Below are 19,665 nucleotides of genomic sequence, written 5' to 3' on the forward strand. Positions count from 1 at the left end.
CAACGAATAGATTATTTGAATAGCGTTGTCATGGATACACAGGCTCTGAAGCGCCACACGAGCCGAGAACTCTCACGACTCAAATCGAGCCGTAATTTCATGAAACGTTTGTGTATTTGATGAAAACACTTCTGTCCAGAAGCTTCATCTGAACCGGAGTCGATTAATCGAAGGAAATGATCAAAAGACTTATAGATTGTCAGAATGATCGTTATAGTTGCAGCTCTACATTTAAACTCCTTAAAATGAGCCTCAAACTGAAGCTCTGTCTGGACTCTGATTTACTATTGTTATTATTATTTATTACTATTAATTATGACTATTATTTACTATTGTTTATTACTATTATTTACTGTTGTTATTATTATTCATTACCATTTTGTATTATTATTTATTACTGTTATTCACTATTATTATCATTATCTATTGTTATTATTATTATTTATTATTTTATATTACTATTATTATTATTATTAATTTATATTATGTATTATTCATTATTATTATTTTTTATTTTTTATTACTATTATTTATTATTATTTATTACTATTATTATTCATTATTATGATTTATTGTTAGTTATTACTGTTATTGAATGTTGTTATTTTTACTTCTCTTAAAGTGAAGCTCAAGTTTATTTCACATTGAAGGACTTTTGAGGCTGAATCCACATCAAAAGTTCAATGTCATTTTCAGGTCATTTTGTGGCTGGAGAAGGGTCCAGAAGGGTCCAGAAGGTTCCAGAAGTTTCCAGAAGGTTTGAAGTTCCAGGTTTCACCTCCAGCAGCTCCAGAAAGAGTCAAAACATGTCAAGAATAAAGACAAAAGAAAGTCCTGATTCCTCCCGCGCGGGACATCTTCTGCTTCTTCTTCTGCTTCTTCTTCTGCTTCTTCTTCTGCTTCTTCTTCTGCTTCTTCTTCTGCTTCTTCTGCTTCTCCTGCACATCTGCTTGTCTAGCTTCTTCTGCTTCGTTTTCTTCTTCTTCTGCACTTCTTTTGCTTCTTCTGCTTCTTCTTCTTCTTTTGCTTCTTCTTCTTTTGCTTCTTCTTCTTCTTCTGCACTTCTGCTTCTTCTTCTTCTTCTTCTTCTTCTTCTTCTTCTTCTTCTTCTTCTTCTTCTTCTTCTTCTTCTTCTTCTTCTTCTTCTTCTTCTTCTTCTTCTTCTTCTTCTTCTTCTTCTTCTTCACTCTCTCACATTTGGACAGACACCGGGAGTGGGGCGTGGCTTACGCGCGCGACGCTTCAGTCGGTGGAAAAACGAGTCACTTTTCCACGCGCAGTGTCCACGGAGTGTCCACGCGCAGAGTCCACGGAGTGTCCACGGAGTGTCCACGCGCAGAGTCCACGGAGTGTCCGCGCAGTGTCCACGCGCAGTGTCCACGCAGTGTCCACGGAGTGTCCACGCGCAGAGTCCACGGAGTGTCCGCGCAGTGTCCACGCGCAGTGTCCACGCAGTGTCCACGCGCAGTGTCCACGCAGTATCCACGTAGTGTCCACTGAGTGTCCACGCGGAGACACGCGGAGACACACGGAGTGTCTGGGGGAGGTTCGTCTGGCCGTTTGGACACGGAGAGACCGGGGACCGGGAAGCGGCACTTTACGCGTCTGACGCGCGGGAATCGGTGAGTTTAACTTGAGTTTACGTCTTTCCGCGGATTTTGTTGAATGTTTGAGGGTGAAATGTGGGTTTAAAGTGTGTTCAATATTGGACATGTCCCTCACGTGAAGAGTCAGTGCTTTAATGTCATGTTTAGTTATGAAGGTCACGTGACGCTCAATTAACTCAATGTCACGCGGAAACAGACGTATTATTCACGGTGTTATTAGTGTTATTCACGGTGTTATTCACGGTGTTATTAGTGTTATTCACGGTGTTATTCACGGTGTTATTAGTGTTATTCACGGTGTTATTCACGGTGTTATTAGTGTTATTCACGGTGTTATTCACGGTGTTATTAGTGTTATTCACGGTGTTATTCACGGTGTTATTAGTGTTATTCACGGTGTTATTCACGGTGTTATTAGTGTTATTCACGGTGTTATTCACGGTGTTATTAGTGTTATTCACGGTGTTATTCACGGTGTTATTAGTGTTATTCACGGTGTTATTCACGGTGTTATTAGTGTTATTCACGGTGTTATTCACGGTGTTATTAGTGTTATTCACGGTGTTATTCACGGTGTTATTAGTGTTATTCACGGTGTTATTCACGGTGTTATTAGTGTTATTCACGGTGTTATTCACGGTGTTATTAGTGTTATTCACGGTGTTATTAGTGTTATTCACGGTGTTATTCACGGTGTTATTAGTGTTATTCACGGTGTTATTAGTGTTATTCACGGTGTTATTCACGGTGTTATTAGTGTTATTCACGGTGTTATTAGTGTTATTCACGGTGTTATTCACGGTGTTATTCACGGTGTTATTAGTGTTATTCACGGTGTTATTAGTGTTATTCACGGTGTTATTAGTGTTATTCACGGTGTTATTCACGGTGTTATTCACGGTGTTATTCACGGTGTTATTCACGGTGTTATTAGTGTTATTCACGGTGTTATTCACGGTGTTATTAGTGTTATTCACGGTGTTATTCACGGTGTTATTAGTGTTATTCACGGTGTTATTCACGGTGTTATTAGTGTTATTCACGGTGTTATTAGTGTTATTCACGGTGTTATTCACGGTGTTATTAGTGTTATTCACGGTGTTATTCACGGTGTTATTCACGGTGTTATTCACTGTGTTATTAGTGTTATTCACGGTGTTACTCACGGTGTTATTCACGGTGTTATTAGTGTTATTCACGGTGTTATTCACAGTGTTATTCACGGTGTTATTAGTGTTATTCACGGTGTTATTCACAGTGTTATTCACGGTGTTATTAGTGTTATTCACGGTGTTATTCACTGTGTTATTAGTGTTATTCACGGTGTTATTCACAGTGTTATTCACGGTGTTATTAGTGTTATTCACGGTGTTATTCACTGTGTTATTCACGGTGTTATTACTGTTATTCACGGTGTTATTAGTGTTATTCACGGTGTTATTCACGGTGTTATTCACGGTGTTATTCACAGTGTTATTAGTGTTATTCACGGTGTTATTCACGGTGTTATTCACGGTGTTATTCACGGTGTTATTCACGGTGTTATTCACGGTGTTATTGGTGTTATTCACGGTGTTATTCATGGTGTTATTCACGGTGTTATTCACGGTGTTATTCACGGTGTTATTCACGGTGTTATTCACGGTGTTATTCACGGTGTTATTGGTGTTATTCACGGTGTTATTAGTGTTATTCACGGTGTTATTCACAGTGTTATTCACTGTGTTATTCATGGTGCTATTCACACGTTTGTCTGACACGGTCGTGGCGCTGGCGTTCTTTATTTGAATTATTCTGTTGAGCATTTATCATTTCACGTGTTTCCTTTACTCATTAAAGGACTCATTAAAGGACTCATAAAGGACTCATAAAGGACTCATAAAGGACTCATTAAAGGACTCATAAAGGACTTATAAAGGACTCATAAAGGACTCATAAAGGACTCATTAAAGGACTCATAAAGGACTTATAAAGGACTCATAAAGGACTCATAAAGGACTCATTAAAGGACTCATAAAGGACTTATAAAGGACTCATTAAAGGACTCATTAAAGGACTCATAAAGGACTTATAAAGGACTCATTAAAGGACTCATAAAGGACTCATAAAGGACTCATTAAAGGACTCATAAAGGACTTATAAAGGACTCATTAAAGGACTCATTAAAGGACTCATAAAGGACTTATAAAGGACTCATTAAAGGACTCATAAAGGACTCATAAAGGACTCATAAAGGACTCATTAAAGGACTCATAAAGGACTTATAAAGGACTCATTAAAGGACTCATTAAAGGACTCATTAAAGGACTTATAAAGGACTCAATAAAGGACTCATTAAAGGACTCATTAAAGGAGACATAATATACTTTGTTCCAGAACTAATGATTGGACTCTGACATCATCGTTTCACATGTCGCTCTCTGTAAACTGCAATATTCACCCAAAATGACTTGAAATCGAAGCAGGTTCATAGACTTCGGCTCAAAAATGACTAATGTATAAGCCCCGCCTCTTCATGATGGTAAGCTCCGCCTCTACATCGTGATTAGCCCCGCCCCTCCACAGTGACATTTTGCCGTAACAAGCAGCAAATTGTTACTTATGTGTTTTCATGTTTGAAAAGTGACATTTCAGAACTCGACACGTGTCACTCTGAGTTTAAAGTTCTCAAATAATTGGACATGCAGAGAAGTGGGCGGGGATAGGGGGGGAGGGTGAACACACTTTAGCCTCAGCTCAGGACAAAACAGAGGAAGTTAATACGACAAATAAAACGTGTCATTTACGATATCACTTTATTAAGGAATTAGAAATAATGTTAAAACCAATGACACGTTCATCTTTTAACAATGGCCATTTCCAAAGTTATGCACTTTAAAAGTACCAAAAATCAGATGAATATCAATACTACAAATAGTATCGAAATTAGATATTAATTTGAACTCGTGTCGATCATAAACAGAACAAAATGTGTCTTTTTCCAGATTTAGAACCGTCCTGAGCTTTAGGACTCAAAGTGCTCTTGTTTTGTCTTGAAAATATATCTTATATTCAAATAAGAGTGTTTTTGATCCCCACTGTGGTATTGAAATCGGTATCAAAAATTGGCATCAGAAATCGGTCTATATATAAAAAAAAAAAAATAATAATCGGTATTGGAAATCGGTATGGGAAATCGGTATAGGTATATACCGATACCTATTTTCCATACCGATTTACGATACACATATATATATATATATATATATAATTTTTTTTAATCTGTATCGGAACTCGGTATCGAAAATTTGTATCAAAAATTGGTATCAAAATTGGTTTATATATATAAAAAATCGGTATCGGAAATCGGTATGGAAAATCGGTATCGAAAATTGGGATCAGAAATCGGTATCGGAAATCGGTATGGAAGATTGAATCTTTCCTATGGAAATGGAGTAGTTAACTGCGCGTTCAACATAGTTACGAACGCAAAACGGGTAAATCGAGCCGTTCGTCATCGTCATCAATAGTAATAATGATGATAATGATACAAACTCCAGTGAATTAAAGTCGCGCTCTGTAACCTTTCTGACGCGTCCCTCTGCTCGTCTCCATGGAGATGCTGTGGCGCCGCCTGTCCATCTCACAGTTGTTCAAGCTCAGGTGTTTGTACTGAAAAGTGTAATAATGTGAGTTTATTTGCGACACTAGAGCGACCGGAGCTGTTTTAAGTCTTTTATAACGACTGAATCAGGTTCATATTTGACGTTGTTAAAACTCTGAGTTTGTCCACACAGTTTGTCCACATTCTCAGGACGAACCAGGACGTGTTTCCTTCAGACCAGAGGAAACACCTGCTTCACAGTGTTTCAACAAAAGTGTCCACGAATCGCATTGTTGGGACCAGACATAGCCTTCCTGTGTCAGGTGCCCTCCCCAGGTCAGACGTCTGGTGGATCTACAGATGTGGGTGGAGGCTGGAGCAGGTCAGATGTGGGTGGAGGCTGGAGCAGGTCAGATGTGGGTGGAGGCTGGAGCAGGTCAGATGTGGGTGGAGGCTGGAGCAGGTCAGATGTGGGTGGAGGCTGGAGCAGGTCAGATGTGGGTGGAGGCTGGAGCAGGTCAGATGTGGGTGGAGGCTTGAGATCTGCAGATGTGGGTGGAGGCTGGAGCAGGTCAGATGTGGGTTGAGGCTGGAGCAGATCAGATGTGGGTGGAGGCTGGGTGGAGGCTGGAGCAGGTCAGATGTGGGTGGAGGCTGGAGCAGGTCAGATATGGGTGGAGGCTGGAGATCTGCAGATGTGGGTGGAGGCTGGAGCTGGTCAGATGTGGGTGGAGGCTGGAGCAGGTCAGATGTGGGTGGAGGCTGGAGATCTGCAGATGTGGGTGGAGGCTGGAGCTGGTCAGATGTGGGTGGAGGCTGGAGCAGGTCAGATGTGGGTGGAGGCTGGGTGGAGGCTGGAGCAGGTCAGATGTGGGTGGAGGCTGGAGCAGGTCAGATGTGGGTGGAGGCTGGGTGGAGGCTGGAGCAGGTCAGATGTGGGTGGAGGCTGGAGCAGGTCAGATGTGGGTGGAGGCTGGAGCAGATCAGATGTGGGTGGAGGCTGGGTGGAGGCTGGAGCAGGTCAGATGTGGGTGGAGGCTGGAGATCTGCAGATGTGGGTGGAGGCTGGAGCTGGTCAGATGTGGGTGGAGGCTGGAGCAGGTCAGATGTGGGTGGAGGCTGGAGAAGGTCAGATGTGGGTAGAGGCTGGAGCAGGTCAGATGTGGGTGGAGGCTGGAGAAGGTAAGATGTGGGTGGAGGCTGGAGATCTGCAGATGTGGGTGGAGGCTGGAGCTGGTCAGATGTGGGTGGAGGCTGGAGCAGGTCAGATGTGGGTGGAGGCTGGGTGGAGGCTGGAGAAGGTCAGATGTGGGTGGAGGCTGGAGCAGGTCAGATGTGGGTGGAGGCTGGAGCAGGTCAGATGTGGGTGGAGGCTGGGTGGAGGCTGGAGAAGGTCAGATGTGGGTGGAGGCTGGAGCAGGTCAGATGTGGGTGGAGGCTGGAGCAGGTCAGATGTGGGTGGAGGCTGGAGCAGGTCAGATGTGGGTGGAGGCTGGAGCAGGTCAGATGTGGGTGGAGGCTGGGTGGAGGCTGGAGAAGGTCAGATGTGGGTGGAGGCTGGAGCAGGTCAGATGTGGGTGGAGGCTGGAGCAGGTCAGATGTGGGTGGAGGCTGGGTGGAGGCTGGAGAACGTCAGATGTGGGTGGAGGCTGGAGCTGGTCAGATGTGGGTGGAGTCTGGAGATCTGCAGATGTGGGTGGAGCTCTGCAGATGTGGGTGGAGCTCTGCAGATGTGGGTGGAGCTCTGGTCTGGCTCGGTTCAGGCGTGTGTGGTGTGTTAAAGGCTCATTGTCTGGTGCTGAGGTCATGTCTGTAAATGAGTCAGTTCCACGCAGACCTCGCGCCTCATGCTCAGACGTTACACAAACAGAATCACAAAAGTGCCTCTATATTCTAAAAATGCACACAGACTTCTGCTGGAGACATTGTCAGGGAACTTAAAGGGCCCAAGACAGGTTTATACGTCCTATTTTGACTTTATTTTGGTGTATTTGTGCTATGATAGTTTTACACCAATCAAGGAGGTATTTGTGTGATAAAAAAATTATTATTTTCATTTTATCATGTTAAAAAAACTGATTATGTCGTGTTTGCTTTTGCTTCTGGTTTGTCCCGTGTAATGATCATGACACTGCTGCGTGTCCCGTGTGTCCCGTGTAATGATCGTGACATAAACACTGCTGCGTGTCCCGTGTCCTTCGTCCCGTGGGGCACTTTGTCGGTCTGTTTTGAGCCAAACCCGAGGCCAGAGTCACACAAACGCGTGGATGTTATTTTCTTCTTTGTTTTTCACCACGTTTGCACCAAAGTCACATTCCTGGCACATTCTTGCCGTGGGCGAAGGTCGAGTTGAAGGACAATTTTACTGGAAAAGATTCAGAATCGGAGAGAAAATGTGAGGACGATGTGAGGATGATGTGATGTGGACGAGAGTTTGAGAGTCGAAGACGGTCACCGTGTTTGTGTCTGTTTAGCTGTCCAAAAGTACTAATTTATTCAGAATAAAAACATATACTTGTATTTGTAGTTGTACTTGCATCTTCTGATTTGCAGTTTTACTTTTTAAGGTTCAATTATTTAAAATTGGTGGACTTAGTGGACACTGTGGACACTGTGGACACGGAAATGGTGTGAACGGTGGACTCGGTGGACACGGTTGTGCACGTTAAAGTTTCTCACCTTGGGCTGTTTCCCCTGATCCAGTGTACGTCGTTTATTACGGCGGCGTGGCCCGAAACGACGGTGAACCGGGCCAGAACCGGCGCCTAAAAGGACTTAAGCCGTTTGTATTTGAGTTTTATGAAGTGAGAGAGAAACTGCAGTCGAGTAAACAAGGCAGTAAAACATAGAACATGTGATGTCACGGAGCAGGAATGAGAACGCGTGCTTTATTTCAATCACGTGAACAGGACCAAACTAGATTATTTTTACAGATTTGTTTTAAAATAACCTTAGATTAGACCACAAAGTAAAGTAACTATTGTGCTTTTCAAAATAAAAATTGCACCTACTGCTGAATCCGTGACGCTGTTGCGTCTTCTTCCCTTTGCTTTACATATGAAGGGAAACGTTTGTAGCTCCGCCGCACAAAGTCAGTGGATCTTAGAATAAAAATTTTGATGGCCCGCTCCAGAAAATGAGTCTCACCAAATTTCAGCTTTTTAGGGCCAACGCCCTGGGAGAAGTTTGTAAAAGTACGACTTTTGGAAAAACTCCATAGTCATGCTTAGCTTAATTTATTTTTGTCACGGCCAAAATTGCAAGGGAGGGACGATGTTCCAGAGTCCTTTGTCCTTAGACCCTCCTTCTGCAGGAAAAACTACAAGAAAACTCCTTGGGAAGTGCCATTTTTTTAATTTTAGAAAAAGGAGATAGCCAGAACGTAGAGAGGCACAATTTTTACAGGTCGTCATCCCCATGTAAAGCGCTCCTTTAGTGAGCACTTTCGTATGGGCTTCGCCCGTTTACAACGGTAATGTTCCATTTTCCTACTACTAATTAGTATGCACGGGGCGTGCAAGAGGGAGGAGTGCGTTAGTGAGTGTTTGGAAGTGGGCGAGCGCTTCATGCTCGATTTCGCAGCTGTGCTTTGCACAGCCTTACGGAACTGATAGTTCTCTCGCCAGCGTGTGGCGCTCGGGCCTAATAATAATGAAAAAAGAATAATGATAATGATAATAATAATAATAATAATAATGTATGACCCAATAAACCATCAGAGCTATTACAAAACTTAACTTATAGAAATAAAAATAATCCACTAGTGACTTGCAGTTTGCTTTCTGAACATATCTGCTTATTGTGTCTCAAAAGGGAAATATCTAATTTCGTGATATGAAAGTTATTTAGCACCAGAGAATTCACAAGATACGTTCAAAAATCACGGCTAGTTTAGTCTGAATGAAGAGGGCCATTTTAGGGACTCGTGGGAGTCATGAAATCACAGGAACCAGAATTATTCAGGGTGGTTTATTTATCATGTAATTAAATATGTAAATGTTCAAAACAGCATGAAAATACACAAGCTAATAAGCTCTAGCACATCAAACTTAAACAGACGCGGAGGGAAATTCCTTTTCAGGGGGCCCACGAAACCTGGCAACGCCCCTGACCAGTTCACTAAAAGGTTATCGACACTATAAACATGTTTGTTTTTTTCAAATTCTTGCTAGAATGGGAAGGACAAAACATTAAATCTGGTATTTTCGAAGAACAGACATGAAAATGAGGCAAACTAAATCATATCTGAAGGAGCAAGAAGCAGAAGTTTGTCACTTGTAGATATGACAAAGTGTACAGTATATGACTCAAGTAGTAGTAAAAGTATGGGCTCTAAGTACAATTGTATGAAGTTAGTCGTCTTCTTCTTCTTCTTCTTCTTTGGTGTTTTTGGCGGCTGGTATCCAAGTGTTACATTACCGCGAGACTTTATTCTTTAGACATTATTCAGTTGTTGTTGTTGTTGTTGTTGTTGCTTTAATGGCGGCAGAGAACATCTCTCCTTGCTCCGTGGAGCCAAAACCAAACTAACGGCGGACACACGCTGAGATGATGACATCATCAAATTCTAGAACACCTGGGCAGGGCCATCACCATAGCAACAGTCACACCTGCATCAACAGAGACACCTGCAGCAACAGAGACTAGACCTCATCAAGCACCTGTGATGTTGATGATGTCACAGCTGGTGTTTGTGAGTGTAATGTCGGCGCATACGTTTCGCTTGTGGTCGCCATAAAACAGCTAAGAAGAAGTGTGAATCTTCTAGTCCAGCAGTGACTTCCATTTGAATTGGTCAACATGGAGACGCAGGACGGCCCTGAAGCTGACGACACGGAGACGCAGGACGGCCCTGAAGCTGACGACACGGAGACGCAGGACGGCCCTGAAGCTGACAACACGGAGACGCAGCACGGCCCTGAAGCTGACAACATGGACACGCAGCACGGCCCTGAAGCTGACGACACGGAGACGCAGCACGGCCCTGAAGCTGACAACATGGACACGCAGCACGGCCCTGAAGCTGACGACACGGAGACGCAGCACGGCCCTGAAGCTGACGACACGGAGAAGCAGCTCGGCCCTGAAGCTGACAACATGGAGACACTGCACGGCCCTGAAGCTGACGACACGGAGAAGCAGCTCGGCCCTGAAGCTGACGACACGGAGAAGCAGCTCGGCCCTGAAGCTGACGACACGGAGAAGCAGCTCGGCCCTGAAGCTGACAACACGGAGACACTGCACGGCCCTGAAGCTGACAACATGGACACGCAGCACGGCCCTGAAGCTGACGACACGGAGACGCAGCTTGGCCCTGAAGCTGACGACACGGAGAAGCAGCTCGGCCCTGAAGCTGACAACACGGAGAAGCAGCACGGCCCTGAAGCTGACGACACGGAGAAGCAGCTCGGCCCTGAAGCTGACGACACGGAGACGCAGCACGGCCCTGAAGCTGACAACACGGAGACACTGCACGGCCCTGAAGCTGACGACACGGAGAAGCAGCTCGGCCCTGAAGCTGACGACACGGAGAAGCAGCTCGGCCCTGAAGCTGACGACACGGAGAAGCAGCTCGGCCCTGAAGCTGACAACACGGAGACACTGCACGGCCCTGAAGCTGACAACATGGACACGCAGCACGGCCCTGAAGCTGACAACACGGAGAAGCAGCACGGCCCTGAAGCTGACAACACGGAGAAGCAGCTCGGCCCTGAAGCTGACAACACGGAGAAGCAGCTCGGCCCTGAAGCTGACAACACAGAGAAGCAACACGGCCCTGAAGCTGACAACACAGAGAAGCAACACGGCCCTGAAGCTGACGACACGGAGAAGCAGCTCGGCCCTGAAGCTGATAACACTGAGACGCAGCTCGGCCCTGAAGCTGATAACACTGAGACACTGCATGGCCCTGAAGCTGACGACACAGAGACGCAGCTCGGCCCTGAAGCTGACGACACAGAGACGCAGCTTGGCCCTGAAGCTGATAACACTGAGACGCAGCACGGCCCTGAAGCTGATAACACGGAGACGCACTTCACAACAGAATCTGACTTATTAGAGTTCTGGGAGTGGAAATATCACAGTCTCGAGGAGTCTCTGAGCGCTCGAAACGATGCGTTGGCGTCCATTATCGAAACGCAGAGAATGGAGATCGAGGAGTTGAGGAAGAAGGACTACGATCCCGCCGTGAAGTTAATTACCCTCCAAGAAGAACTCAAAGTTTGCCCACGTAAGTATGAACGAATGGTGAGGAAATTCGAGGCGTCCGAGAAGGCTCGCAAAAACTACATGGCCCTGTGTACGCCGTTCCGGGAAAAACTTGCCGAAGTCAGGAGAGAGTTCCAAAGTCAACTTCAAACTCAAAAGGACGTACATGCCAAAGATATGCGCAAATTGATATTTAGGAACAGAATTCGAATAGTAGGCTTAATGGCACAATTACCGAAATATCAGGCCGAGTGGCAAAGCCAATATGACCAAATTTCACAAAAACTGCAAGAAACGCAACAGTTGATGCACACGACGATTGCAGAAAAAGAAGACGAGTGGAGGATGGTAAAAGAAGAGATGCAAATGCAAATCACAGAAATACGCAAAGAAACCCAAAGAAAAATTCCAACAACTCGACTGATTGTGAACGAAGAGTGTAGAAGGGAAATATATGACTGTGAATATGAAATCGAAGCGTTAGAGCACACAATCAGGGAAAACCAGGACAAGATCAACGCCAGGAACTGTGAAATCACCAGACTGGAAGAGGAAACACACAATCAAGCTCAGATGATAAACAAAAATGTCGAGAAGCACAAAACTCAAGTAACCAATAGGAGTCGACTGCAGGAGAAGCTGCACGAGGAGGAGGGCATACGCACGCTGCTGGAGGCCAAACTCCGCTCGGCGTACGAACTCATCAAGCGTTTGGAGGGCACGATCAGGGATTTGAAAGAAAGCCGACAAAACTCTTGCATCAGACTTAGAATTATCAAGGATGAATTCAACGACCGAAAAGAAAAGCTGCAAAAGTGCAAAGACGACCTGAAAGATTCTCAAACGATGATTAAGGAAGAGAAAAAAAACAGGAGAGTTTTGGAACTTAAGATGGATGACTTCCTTGCAGGTCTGGAAGGCTGTCGAGAGGTGATACATCAGCCCAAAGACCTCAAACTAACAATCTCGTCCGTGATCGAGTCGTATGTCGACAATGCTACTGAAGTTAGCGTGAATAGGGACGCCGCGAACACGAATGTGGTGTTGGTGGATATGACAAAACAGCTAGATAATCGCACCACGAGGATTATTGTTCAACATAGGAAGGACAGGGCGCAGACTTTGGTTGCCTTGGAGAACATTCAACTACAAGCGGATGAAGACAAAGCGAGGATCTATCAACATATGATAGGAAATGTTTAAGGAACAAGGAAAATCGACTTAAAGATGTAGGGCGTAGATTTAGTCGACCTATCGCTAAACTAACTTTAAATTGAAATGACCGGCAGTACAGGTTGGGTATATTGTCTCTATTTTTAGCTGTGGCTTTTGACCCATTATGGAAAATATGAAACAAATGTAGGTTCCTAATCGGTACTGCTTATCACAAGAGAGACTGGTGCTTCATACCGCAAGAGAGACTGGCGCTCTATACCGTAAGAGAGACTGGCGCTTCCAACAGGAAGAGAGACTGGCGCTTCAGACCGCAAGAGAGACTGGCGCTTCAGACCGCAAGAGAGACTGGCGCTTCAGACCGCAAGAGAGACTGGCGCTTCAGACCGCAAGAGAGACTGGCGCTTCAAACTGCAAGAAAAACTGGCGCTTCAAACCACCGCAAGAGAGACTGGCGCTTCAGACCGCAAGAGAGACTGGTGCTTCAAACTGCAAGAAAGACTGGCGCTTCAAACCACCGCAAGAGAGACTGGCGCTTCAGACCGCAAGAGAGACTGGCGCTTCAGACCGCAAGAGAGACTGGCGCTTCAGACCGCAAGAGAGACTGGCACTTCATATCGTAAGAGACTGGTGCTTCAAACCGTAAGAGAGACTGGCACTTCGAACCGCAAGAGAGACTGGCGCTTCAGACCGCAAGAGCGACTAGCACTTCAGACCGCAAGAGAGACTGGTGCTTCAGACCGCAAGAGAGACTGGCACTTCATATCGTAAGAGACTGGCGCTTCAAACCGTAAGAGAGACTGGCGCTTCAGACCGCAAGAAAGACTGGCGCTTCAAACCGCAAGAGAGACTGGCGCTTCAAACCGCAAGAGAGACTAGCACTTCAGACCGCAAGAGAGACTAGCGCTTCAGACCGCAAGAGAGACTGGCGCTTCAAACCGCAAGAGAGACTAGCACTTCAGACCGCAAGAGAGACTAGCACTTCAGACCGCAAGAGAGACTAGCACTTCAGACCGCAAGAGAGACTGGCGCTTCAGACCGCAAGAAAGACTGGCGCTTCAGACCGCAAGAGAGACTGGCGCTTCAAACCGCAAGAGAGACTAGCACTTCAGACCGCAAGAGAGACTGGCGCTTCAGACCGCAAGAAAGACTGGCGCTTCAGACCGCAAGAGAGACTGGCGCTTCAGACCGCAAGAAAGACTGGCGCTTCAGACCGCAAGAGAGACTGGCGCTTCAAACCGCAAGAGAGACTAGCACTTCAGACCGCAAGAGAGACTGGCGCTTCAGACCGCAAGAAAGACTGGCGCTTCAGACCGCAAGAGAGACTGGCGCTTCAAACCGCAAGAGAGACTGGCGCTTCAAACCGCAAGAGAGACTAGCGCTTCAGACCGCAAGAGAGACTAGCACTTCAAACCGCCGCAAGAGAGACTGGCGCTTCAAACCACCGCGAGAGAGAGGCTGGTGCTTCAAACCGCAAGAGAGACATCCATCCACACAACACCTTTTTTTAAGTCGGTGTAATCCCTCATTCGTCCAGGCGTGTTCCATAGTAGAAAAAGCTTCAGTTGTAGTCATCTGGACTCAGTTTGAAAAAATAGACGTTTCGACTCATCCAAGAGTCATTGTCAATAAAAGAATTTAGATCGAGAACTCCGATATTAATACTGTTCTGTGGTAAGACCCGCCCATTGGGAGGAGCCTTCCTGAAGTAGAAAGAGTTGTTTGTTTCAACAGAAACTCCCCCCTTGTATCTACCGAGCCTATTCAGAATTTTAATGGGCTATTATAATCCTCTTTGTCTTTGTGAGACCCTGGCTCAACCACCCTGAGTACCTGATTAGCATCTAAATGTCCTGGTCCTGGTCCTCTACCTTTCCAGGGGTTCAGTAACCCATTATAAATACCAGGAAGATAGAATCTGAGCCCTCCATTTCTGTTTAAAGAAGGTCTTTCTTTTTTAACAAAAATAGCTTCCTTGACTCCTCTTTCAAACCATCTTTTCTCCCTGCTTAAAACCTTCACCTCACCGTCTTCAAACGAGTGATTAGAGGCTTCAAGATGGAGATGCACGGCACTCTGAGGTCCTGAACTTGTATTTCTTCTGTGCTGATAGAGCCTCTTGTGTAGAGGCTGTTTTGTCTCACCTATGTAACGTTCTTTACAGCTTTCTTCACTGCATTGGATCGAATAAACTACATTGCTCTGTTTTTGAGTCGGCAACTTGTCCTTAGGATGAACCAGTTTTTGTCTTAAAGTGTTTCCTGGTTTAAAATAAACAAATAAATAAACCTTTTTTTAAATAAAGTAAAGTATGATTATTTCTTTCCAAGCTACTGTGTATGAGTTTTATTTTGAAACACACAATAGTCTTTACCAGTAGAAGTTGTACATTTACAGTAGCGGGTGTTCATGCGGTAAGATTTCGGGCAGTATTAGTTGTAACTCTTAATTATTATTTTCTATTTTTCGTAATTCAAAGTTTATTTTGTAGATATTGTTTGTCTGATTCTTGGCACTGCTTTCGTTTTTCGGTATTTCTCGATCTTGTCGTTTTGTGTGATCCGTCGTCAAAGTTTAGATTTTTAGAGTGGTAGAACGTTGGTGCTCTGTGACATCATCGTCATGGCAACTGTGCAGGATAAGATAAGCCTTTATTTGTCACACAATGGGGAAATTCCAGTGTTGCAACACAAATAATATTAACTTCACTAATATTGTATTACCAACTATATTCATTTTACCAGACTGTATTAAACTATATTTTGATATACGCTGAAACTATGAATTTAGTGTACTCTTGTGTGATCAAAGTAACGTGTTGTGTACTCTTGTGTGATCACAGTAACGTGTTAGAGTACTTTTGTGTGATCAAAGTAACGTGTTGTGTACTCTTGTGTGATCACAGTAACGTGTTGTGTACTCTTGTGTAATCAAAGTAACGTGTTAGAGTAAGTAACGTGCTGTTAGAGTACTCTTGTGTGATCAAAGTAACGTGTTAGTGTACTCTTGTGTGATCAAAGTAACGTGTTAGAGTACTCTTGTGTGATCAAAGTAACGTGTTAGAGTACTTTTGTGTGATCAAAGTAACGTGTTGTGTACTCTTGTGTGATCAAAGTAACGTGTTAGAGTACTCTTGTGTGATCAAAGTAACGTGTTAGAGTACTCTTGTGTGATCAAAGTAACGTGTTAGAGTACTCTTGTGTGATCAAAGTAACGTGTTAGAGTACTCTTGTGTGATCAAAGTAACGTGTTAGAGTACTCTTGTGTGATCAAAGTAACGTGTTAGAGTACTCTTGTGTGATCAAAGTAACGTGTTGTGTACTCTTGTGTGATCAAAGTAACATGTTAGAGTACTTTTCTGTGATCAAAATAACGTGTTAGAGTACTCTTGTGTGATCAAAGTAACGTGTTAGAGTACTCTTGTGTGATCAAAGTAACGTGTTAGAGTACTCTTGTGTGATCAAAGTAACGTGTTAGAGTACTCTTGTGTGATCAAAGTAACGTGTTAGTGTACTCTTGTGTGATCAAAGTAACGTGTTAGAGTACTCTTGTGTGATCAAAGTAACGTGTTAGTGTACTCTTGTGTGATCAAAGTAACGTGTTAGAGTACTCTTGTGTGATCAAAGTAACGTGTTAGTGTACTCTTGTGTGATCAAAGTAACGTGTTAGAGTACTCTTGTGTGATCAAAGCAACGTGTTAGAGTACTCTTGTGTGATCAAAGTAACGTGTTAGAGTACTCTTGTGTGATCAAAGTAACGTGTTAGAGTACTCTTGTGTGATCAAAGTAACGTGTTAGAGTACTCTTGTGTGATCAAAGTAACGTGTTAGAGTACTCTTGTGTGATCACAGTAACGTGTTAGAGTACTCTTGTTTGATCAAAGTAACGTGTTAGAGTACTCTTGTGTGATCAAACTAACGTGTTAGAGTACTCTTGTGTGATCAAAGTAACGTGTTGTGTACTCTTGTGTGATCACAGTAACGTGTTAGAGTACTTTTGTGTGATCAAAGTAACGTGTTGTGTACTCTTGTGTGATCACAGTAACGTGTTGTGTACTCTTGTGTGATCAAAGTAACGTGTTAGAGTACTTTTGTGTGATCAAAGTAACGTGTTAGAGTACTTTTGTGTGATCAAAGTAACGTGTTGTGTACTCTTGTGTGATCAAAGTAACGTGTTAGAGTACTCTTGTGTGATCAAAGTAACGTGTTAGAGTACTCTTGTGTGATCAAAGTAACGTGTTAGAGTACTTTTGTGTGATCAAAGTAACGTGTTGTGTACTCTTGTGTGATCAAAGTAACGTGTTAGAGTACTCTTGTGTGATCAAAGTAACGTGTTAGAGTACTTTTGTGTGATCAAAGTAACGTGTTGTGTACTCTTGTGTGATCAAAGTAACGTGTTAGAGTACTCTTGTGTGATCAAAGTAACGTGTTAGAGTACTCTTGTGTGATCAAAGTAACGTGTTAGAGTACTCTTGTGTGATCAAAGTAACGTGTTAGAGTACTCTTGTGTGATCAAAGTAACGTGTTAGAGTACTCTTGTGTGATCAAACTAACGTGTTAGAGTACTCTTGTGTGATCAAAGCAACGTGTTAGAGTACTCTTGTGTGATCAAAGTAACGTGTTAGAGTACTCTTGTGTGATCAAAGTAACGTGTTAGAGTACTCTTGTGTGATCAAAGTAACGTGTTAGAGTACTCTTGTGTGATCAAAGTAACGTGTTGTGTACTCTTGTGTGATCAAAGTAACATGTTAGAGTACTTTTCTGTGATCAAAATAACGTGTTAGAGTACTCTTGTGTGATCAAAGTAACGTGTTAGAGTACTCTTGTGTGATCAAAGTAACGTGTTAGAGTACTCTTGTGTGATCAAAGTAACGTGTTAGAGTACTCTTGTGTGATCAAAGCAACGTGTTAGAGTACTCTTGTGTGATCAAAGCAACGTGTTAGAGTACTCTTGTGTGATCAAAGTAACGTGTTAGAGTACTCTTGTGTGATCAAAGTAACGTGTTAGAGTACTCTTGTGTGATCACAGTAACGTGTTAGAGTACTCTTCACCGTCAGTCGTCCTCTCACGCCGGACTCTTTGACCTTTGACCTTCTGCACAGGAAACGAGGAGATTAAAGCCTCAACGTTAGTAGTATCTGGCAGTAAACGGACCACAGCAGCAGCGGCACGTCTCCATGACGACCGTGAGCTGCGAGAGTCGAGACGAGCACAGAGTGAAACAAGCCGTCCGATTGGTTCTAGTCGCCAATGTCACTGTAGCTTTTGAGCTCTTTGTGTCAAAATGAGACCGCTGCGAAACTCTCTAAGAAGAAAACCGACACCGAGAAGTTTCCTCTGGACCGCGGCGGGTTTAGAATCATCTGGACGACGTAACTGGCCAACTTTCAACTAGAACGACGCCTCAAAGTGTCTCGGAAAGTGTTTTCGGAGAGCGGCTCCGCAACACGGCGTTCGGACAAAGACGGTGACGAAAAACAGACCGCGCCAAGATAAGAACGTCCAAACAACAGTCCACGGCGCCAAAGAGGAGGTTTTGTGAGCGGCCTGGTGCTTCGTGAGGCTCTTGCTGCTGCTGCTGCTGCTGCTGTTGTTGTTGTTGTTGTTGTTGTTGTTGTTGTTGTTGTTGTTGTTGTTGTTGTTGTTGTTGTTGTTGTTGTCGTCCCCGGGGCAGACGTGGCTGTCATAATGCAGGAGAGAGATTTGCAGGTTTATGTTTTAATAAAAGGATCTGAAGCGTTCAAGACCAAAAGACTGAAATAATGATGAGCTGATCTTAACGACAGCGATTGCGGTTTTGTTCACGTGACACAATTTGTCGTTTGCAAAGGAAGTGATTTGTGCTAAATACCTTTATCTTTGTGATTTGCTATTTTTATTGTTTTTTCCAAGACAAAACCAATCTGTACCAATTTGTTGTTTGAGTGTGATTTTCAGTCCAGTCTTTGGTACATTTTGGTGTAATTTTCCCTGCTAACTGCGGCTGCTAACTGCGGCTGCTAACTGTGGTTGCTAACTGCGGCTGCTAACTGTGGCTGCGGCTGCTAACTGTGGCTGCTAACTGTGGCTGCTAACTGCGGCTGCTAACTGCGGCTGCTAACTGTGGTTGCTAACTGCGGCTGCTAACTGTGGCTGCGGCTGCTAACTGTGGCTGCTAACTGCAGCTGCTAACTGCAGCTGCTAACTGCGGCTGCTAACTGTGGTTGCTAACTGCGGCTGCTAACTGTGGCTGCGGCTGGTAACTGTGGCTGCTAACTGCGGCTGCTAACTGTGGCTGCTAACTGCGGCTGCTAACTGCGGCTGCTAACTGCGGCTGCTTACTGTGGCTGCGGCTGCTAACTGTGGCTGCGGCTGCTAACTGTGGCTGCTAACTGCGACTGCAAACTGCGGCTGCTAACTGCGGCTGCTAACTGTGGTTGCTAACTGCGGCTGCGGCTACTAACTGCGGCTGTGGCTGCTAACTGTGGCTGCTAACTGCGACTGCAAACTGCGGCTGCTAACTGTGGTTGCTAACTGCGGCTGCGGCTACTAACTGCGGATGCTAACTGTGGCTGCGGCTGCTAACTGTGGCTGCGGCTGCTAACTGTGGCTGCTAACTGCGACTGCAAACTGCGGCTGCTAACTGCGGCTGCTAACTGTGGTTGCTAACTGTGGTTGCTAACTGCGGCTGCGGCTACTAACTGCGGCTGCTAACTGCGACTGCAAACTGCGGCTGCTAACTGAGGCTGCTAACTGTGGTTGCTAACTGCGGCTGCGGCTACTAACTGCGGCTGCTAACTGTGGCTGCGGCTGCTAACTGCGACTGCAAACTGTGACTGCGGCTACTAACTGTGGCTGCAGCTGCTAACTGCGACTGCAAACTGTGACTGCGGCTGCTAACTGCAGCTGCTAACTGTGGCTGCGGCTGCTAACTGTGGCTGCGGCTGCTAACTGTGGCTGTGGCTGCTAACTGCGGCTGCGAACTGCGGCTGCTAACTGTGGCTGCTAACTGTGGCTGCGGCTGCTAACTGTGGCTGCTAACTGTGGCTGCGGCTGCTAACTGCGGCTGCTAACTGCGGCTGCTAACTCCGGCTGCTAACTGCGGCTGCTTACAGCG

This window comes from Eucyclogobius newberryi, unplaced genomic scaffold (assembly GCF_026437365.1).
Source record: "Eucyclogobius newberryi isolate DKJ021-1_F unplaced genomic scaffold, fEucNew1.0.hap1 SCAF_16, whole genome shotgun sequence".
NCBI lineage: Eukaryota > Metazoa > Chordata > Actinopteri > Gobiiformes > Gobiidae > Eucyclogobius > Eucyclogobius newberryi.